This window comes from Micropterus dolomieu, linkage group LG19 (genome assembly GCF_021292245.1).
Source record: "Micropterus dolomieu isolate WLL.071019.BEF.003 ecotype Adirondacks linkage group LG19, ASM2129224v1, whole genome shotgun sequence".
Taxonomy (NCBI): domain Eukaryota; kingdom Metazoa; phylum Chordata; class Actinopteri; order Centrarchiformes; family Centrarchidae; genus Micropterus; species Micropterus dolomieu.
Window position 1 is genome coordinate 35,189,144 of NC_060168.1, and position 6,696 is coordinate 35,195,839.

Here is a 6,696-nt window from a genome sequence, read left to right on the forward strand (position 1 = left end):
GAACTTCCTCCAGTCTGTAAAGCCTCAGATCTTTTCTTGTTGTTGAATGTGAAACTGAACGCTTCACTTCTTCCTCTGTTTTATTCTCTCCGCCGCTCCCTCCTTCTGTCCTCGTCTTCAAATTCAAGGCTTTTTACAACAGTGATAAAAAATACAGTTATATATGTTAAAAAATATATATAAACTCATTTCTTTCAAGTTCTGCAGAAAAATCAAGAAAAAGATAGTCTTGGCTGATCAGCTGATCCTTCTTATCCAGTCAGAACTGTCTGCGTTGCACCTGTAACCACAGTGGCCACAGTACCGTTACTGCTGCTATGGTGGTCATAAATGATCTTATTGGTGCCTTATTTCTAGATCTATTTGTTTGATTCTGTGGATCATGAATTGTTGCTGAACAAACGTAGGGATGCTGGTTTCTGTCCTAATGCTGTTAAATGGTTTAGAAACTATTTTGTAGATCGGACTCAGTGTGTCATTTCATGCGTTTCAGTCATTACAAACTGTTCTGCTCAATTTAAATTTGGTTTTTAATCCTCAGTAAACGAAGTTCATGGTCTCAAAAGCTCGCCTACAGTTGCTTGATGATCTTAGCATTTTTACGTCTGATGGTAAATCCATTGAAAGGGTACCCACGTACAAGTACAGTACTTGGGTATACGGATAGACAACAAACTTTTATTTAATGTACATATTGCTAATCTAGTTAGGAAGCTCAAAGTGAAGATTGGCTTTTATTATGGTGACATATTATATATGCACGCAGCCTCCTCCATCTTACGGAGCCTTGATTCGTGTATCATGCATCTTTACGCTTTATTACAAATGCAAAGTCCCTCACTCACCACTGCATTCTTTATGATCTGATAGGTTGGACATCGCTGACCACCCGCAGAATACAGCACTGCTATATTTTTATAAATAAAGCCATGCTAGGTAAACTTCCAGCTTACCTCTGAACCCTTCTCTGTCTGTGTTACCAGCTACGCGCCTCCAAGTGGTTGCTTTTTAATGAACCCCGGGTTTTGACAGATCTGGGGAAAACTGCATTTTCATACTATGCACCCTGGGCATGGAATAATTTGCAAAAAGATCTCAAACTAGAAACGTGTATATGAATTTATAAATTTAAGAGCATCATAAAGAATGTGGTGAAGGAGACGTGATTGTTTTTCTTGAGAGCCCATTGTGTTTGAATAGATGTGTTTTTTGTTTGTTTGTTTTTGTGAATTTTGTCATGATTGTACGAAGCATTTTAATATGTTGTGTTTATGTGTAGCTGCTACCTCGGCCAGGTCTGAGATTTTTGATCTCAATGAGACTTCCTGGTAAAATAAAGGTAAAATGAAAAATAAATAAACAAGTGATGTCACACTGTGCTGAAGTACACCTGACTGCAGCCAGGTGAGAAGTGAAACCACAGGAGGTTCAGCAAAGACGAGGTTCACGGGTCAGTTCGGTCTGTTTATGTGGAAGGACATTACATTTATTCATTTAGCTGACGCCTTTATCCAAAGCGACTTACAGCTGCCATACTGATTAAAATCAGACACAGAATCTTCAGGTGGTGGTAAAACTGTTCAGGTTCCTTTTTTCTTAGCTCTGTGTTTCCGCGTCATCTCTGTTATGACTTCTCTGAATATAAACATTCATAAAATCTAATTCTTATTGATGCAAACTCAATACAAAGTCTGATGTTTCAGTTAAATGTAAAATATAAATGTGTTTGAAAGAGAGAAACATTCTGTACTGAGTGTTTGCTGCCACCTGCTGGTCCGGATCATCCAACACACTTCTGATCAATAACTGTCCCTTCACCAGCTCCGTTTGTCTTGTTAGTTTAAAGTGTTGGATATGAATGTGTGTGTGTGTGTGTGTGTGTGTCAGATAAACCTCGTCCTGCTGCAACAAGTCAGACTTTGCAGGTTTTACATTTACTGACAGACAGAAGCCTTTAAGAAGAAAGTGTTCATGTTTATGAGACCGGTGGGTAGCAGAAGGTCCAACTTAACACAAATATTAAACATTTATTTACAACGTTTCAGGGTCTCCATCAGGGAAAATGGATCTGCCAATGAGAAGCCATCTGAAACAGGAAATGGCTGTAACGACACAACCCATCATTACTACAGCTGAACTCTAAATAATTAGTTATATCAATAAACGGATCAAACTGATGCTGAAATAACGACATCAATATGCTGATTTGTTTTGGTTTTTTGTGAACAATTTTTTATTTGTTTTTTTGCTGACTGAGAAAAGAGACTCAGCAGCTTGAAGAGCTTCTGACCTCGTGGCGTCGAGCCACAAGGAGCTCTAAAGCAAAGAAATCTAGCAGCAAGTTCCACCAACGGTGTAGTGACAGAGGATGTGGTGGATTACCAGGACTTTCTCTGCAGCAGTCAGGCCGGAAAGACAAATTCTGTTTCCATGCAGATACACCAGAACCCGAGAGTTTTCATTGAATTTCAGATAAAGATTTAGTAACTTGTAACCAGAAGGACTTCAGAGCATTCCCAAAACATCTGGAGAGCCCTGTGAACACAGCTGACAGAGCAGAGCTCATTCTAACTCAATCAAATGTCTCATTCTGGGCGTTAAAGAAGTTCGAGAGACGAATCTTACGAGAATGGATCTGGGAAAACTGGGATTTTTTGAAGCCTGATTAATATTATTCCAAATAGTTCTAAGATATTTCAGAGGAAATGAAGCTGTAATTACAGTTGGTTTAGAGGAACTTTACATTGTTGATACAGTTCCCACTGCACAGTTGATTTTTATTATGCTGATTGGTTAAAAATATGAATTCATGTTTTGTCAGGTCTGTCAACTAAACTGTAATAGAAATGGAGAACAGATGAGTTCTTCTATTTTTAAAGTTTCAAAACATCTTCCCGAAGGACTGCGGTTAACATTCGCACCCTCGGTTGGTCCGAGGACCCGCAAAAACTATGTCCGTAAACACTACGACAAATAACCAATCACAATCTGCCGCGTCATCATACAAACGTACAGCCGATCCCGTTATGTGACGCAGGACCCTGAGCAGATCTGGTACCTGCGCCGGTCTGAGCAGGAGCTAAATCGTGGCTCCGCACACGCTGCGTGTAAAACATGCGAAAGAAATGAAACAAAAAAACCTCGTAATCATGTGACGGAATATCAAACACCTTTAAGGTATTTTGGCAAAAACGTCATGTGACCAAATGTAAAGTTAGCCGGACTAAATCCGGTCTATAGTTCACCTAGATGGTGAAATGACGGCTTGCTGGGCGCAGACACATTAATTTATATTCAGTTATATTAATACATATAAGACTCAATTTATTTTACACAACAGTAACCATTTCAAACGGTTTCATCCCTCTTCACACACTTAACCGCGCGACCTCTGACATGTACAGCAATTGTAAGTTGTTTTGGATAAAAGCGTCGGCTAAATGAATACATGAATAAACGTAAATCCTTCTGAGCCAACGAAGGTTGAGGTCATGGGGAAACTGGACTTGGTTGAAGATACTAGAATCCAAAGGACTTCTTCAGTTCTGACTGGCTGGTAGGGAAGCTCAGCTATTTAGGGTTGGCGGGTGGCGAACATCTACACGGAAGAAGTGGAGGTAAAAGCTCCTTCAGAGGAACAGCACCGAGCCACTGGTGGACGACACTTAATAAATAAAAACCCAGGATGCGCAAGCCTTCACAGAACACCTCAACTCTGTGGCCAGCAACACCAAGTTCACACGAGAAGATGTTCACAACAACAGCTTAGCTTTCCTGGACTGCGCTGTCCACACAGAAGAGGAGCGGAGCCTGCACACTGGGGTTTACAGGAAACCCACACACGGATCAATACCTACTGTTCGACTCCCACCACCCACTGGAGCACAAGCCAGGGGTCAGCAGAACCCTGCACCACAGAGCGGACCACATACCAACAAGTCCAGAAGCCAGAGAGAAGGAATAGAATTGGTTTAACTCAGGACCCGGACTTTCAGGTGTGAACCCGCCTCGGATTTAAATACTCGTAAGTTCAACATTTCAAATCCATGCTGGGGGATAAAAAGACACTTCAGCCTGATCGAAACCCTCAGCCAGAGATTTGCTAATGAAAAGCTGCGTCCTTGTGACCAGGTGAGCCGTCCCAGGTGGGGCCGGTCGTCAGGCGGCGGGACGGAGCAGGACCGTCGGCCTCCTCCTCATATTTACATAATAAAGACTTTTTTCTTGCTTCCTGGTTTTGCAGCGTTTCAGCAAATCTTTCAGTCATCCAGAAAACCTTTGAATAAATTACTGATGGATTTTATTTCTCCTAATGTTACAGACCGACAGTTTTAACGTGTAGCTGAACGTTTTTAACTGTAACTCTTCACGTCGTCTGTGTCATGTGCCCAGTTTTTACCGGTGGAATTAAAGCTGTTGCATCATTGCTGCTTTTGTATAGAACTTATTTCCTAAGATCCCAGACTCCCATTTCAACGACTCAACTGGGGTTTAAAAAGCATCAAAAACTCAATACTGAGAACTTAAAGGGCCTTTGGTCACTCTGGGTCCTTAAAAAGTCTCATATTTAGTTTCAAACTGTTTGAAAAGTCTTTATTTCATTAAGATTGTTGTTTAATGTTGAGATGATGCAGGTTGTGGATGTTTCTACTGAACTTTTGGACGTAACATTTCTTTTTATACCAGAGGCTGTTTCACAGCTTGGAAGGAGATTAAAGAAACACTGACTGTGTGCGAATCTGAGATTTTGTTCCATTTAAATAAAGCTGACTGAACATTTAATGGTTTTACTGAATTCTGCCATCTTGTGGCTAAACGCGGAGCTGCTGTCGGTGAAGACTTTATCCACCTGTTTCATTCACAAAACACTAAGTTCAATAGTTAGTGGCGCTTAGTTGTTTAGATGAACTCCTGGGTGTGTGTATTAATCTGTATTCATGTTTTAGACACAGTGTATCTTTTGTCTTGCTTGTACTGTGTCTTTGCTGCATTCTGTTGCGGTTGCATTGCCCTGTGAGTGCTGTTTAAATAAAGTTTATTATGATGAGGATCATCTTTTATAAAATATAAAAAACTATACAGTACAAAGAGAAACATCATGCAGGAGGGCTGAGGCGCTGCACTGAGCTCTCGAGACGAGACAATAATTTAACACTATTTTAAAGAAAACTTCAGTGATGAAATATATTTAAAAAATGCTCTTTTATTTCGACTGAATGCTGCATGTTCGTTGCACTCGAGGCTCCTGCAGCTCCTGCAGCTCCTGCACACAGAGCAGAGCTACCATGTTACTCAAGGCTGGTTTAATCTGGGTTTTGTAGGTTACTCCACTTGTGCAAAATCAAAGGAGGTCGAGAACCCAGCATTTCAAAATGCCTCCGTGTCTGAAGCTTCTCAGGCAGCCTGGTCAGAGCCAGCAATGAAGGTGAAAGTGACGGCAGCCTGAAATCCTTGTAGATCTTGTTTTTCTCTTATAAACAGGTCTAACTAAAAAAGGATCCCTAATAAAGTTCAGTTTGAAGCTCAAGTTTCGGCAGCGGAGGAACGAACTATTTATTAAAGTACTTTAGTACAACGTCGAGGTACTTCAGTATTTCCATTTCCTGCAGCTTTCTCCTTCTCCTCTCAGAGGGAGACGCTGCTCTGTTTGCTGCTCTACGTTTGTCTCTCAGCTTCAGTGATTAGAATCTCTTTCCTGTCCAGTGAAACCATGTATCTCCAAATGTGGTGGTTTTTATTCCGCTAATTCCTCTAAGGGCCGAGAAGGATCTCATCTGAATAAACGATTCACACCGGAACGGAGATAGGAGCTTCTCACAGGACACTTGATGACCTTACAGACCGCAGGGGGTTTGAAACAGAGACCGGAACCGGGACAGACCCTCTCATCAGAAACCAACAGAGCACAAGAACAAGAGCAGAAGAAATATAAGAGTGACGCGCTTACCGGCCGCGAGAGAAAAGATTTATTGGTGCACAAAGTTCCAGCTGGCTTTTCCCCTCCGGCAGCACCTGAGTCTGATAGCACCTGCCCCCCTCCCCATGAAAATGGCCTGCGTAATTTTAACATCAGAAGTGCAGCAGTCCACGTATGTGTTCATGTAGGGGACAGAGAGAGACAGCATGCGTTGACATGAGGAAAGCAGATTTGCAGAGGGCCCATTTACTGGACCTTTTCAGGGGCCCAGTCATTTCTGTGGGCAGGCCTGCACAGGGGCTCAGATTAGGGGCGTGAAGAGACACTTAGCTCACGAGACGTCACGATACGCGATGTTAGGTTCACAAGGACGAGACCAAAAGATCCTTAAACTGCGTTTAAAGACTTCTTCAGCGGGATAAATGAGCGGCAGGTCTGGGGGGCCTCTCCCAGGAAATTCACATCTTTAAACACTTCATTTGCTGCATTCTGGTCAACGTGTCTGCACCAATTTATGGTGGAAATGGGTTTATTTATGTAAAAGGAAACAGTGAATTCAGGAGGCTCGTGACATTTTAGAGAATCTAAGTGAGAGCAGCTCTCAGATCTGTTTCTGCTGCAGATCAACTTTTCTCCTGTAACATCGTCCCTGCTGAGGCCTGCTTTAGTCCTCTCTCCTCTTTGTCATGTTCACAGGGAGGAAACTTGGCCAAAAACAAACAAAGTTACTGATCGGTGCTGCACCTTTTTGGGTCAGTTTATAATCAGCAGCTTGTTTG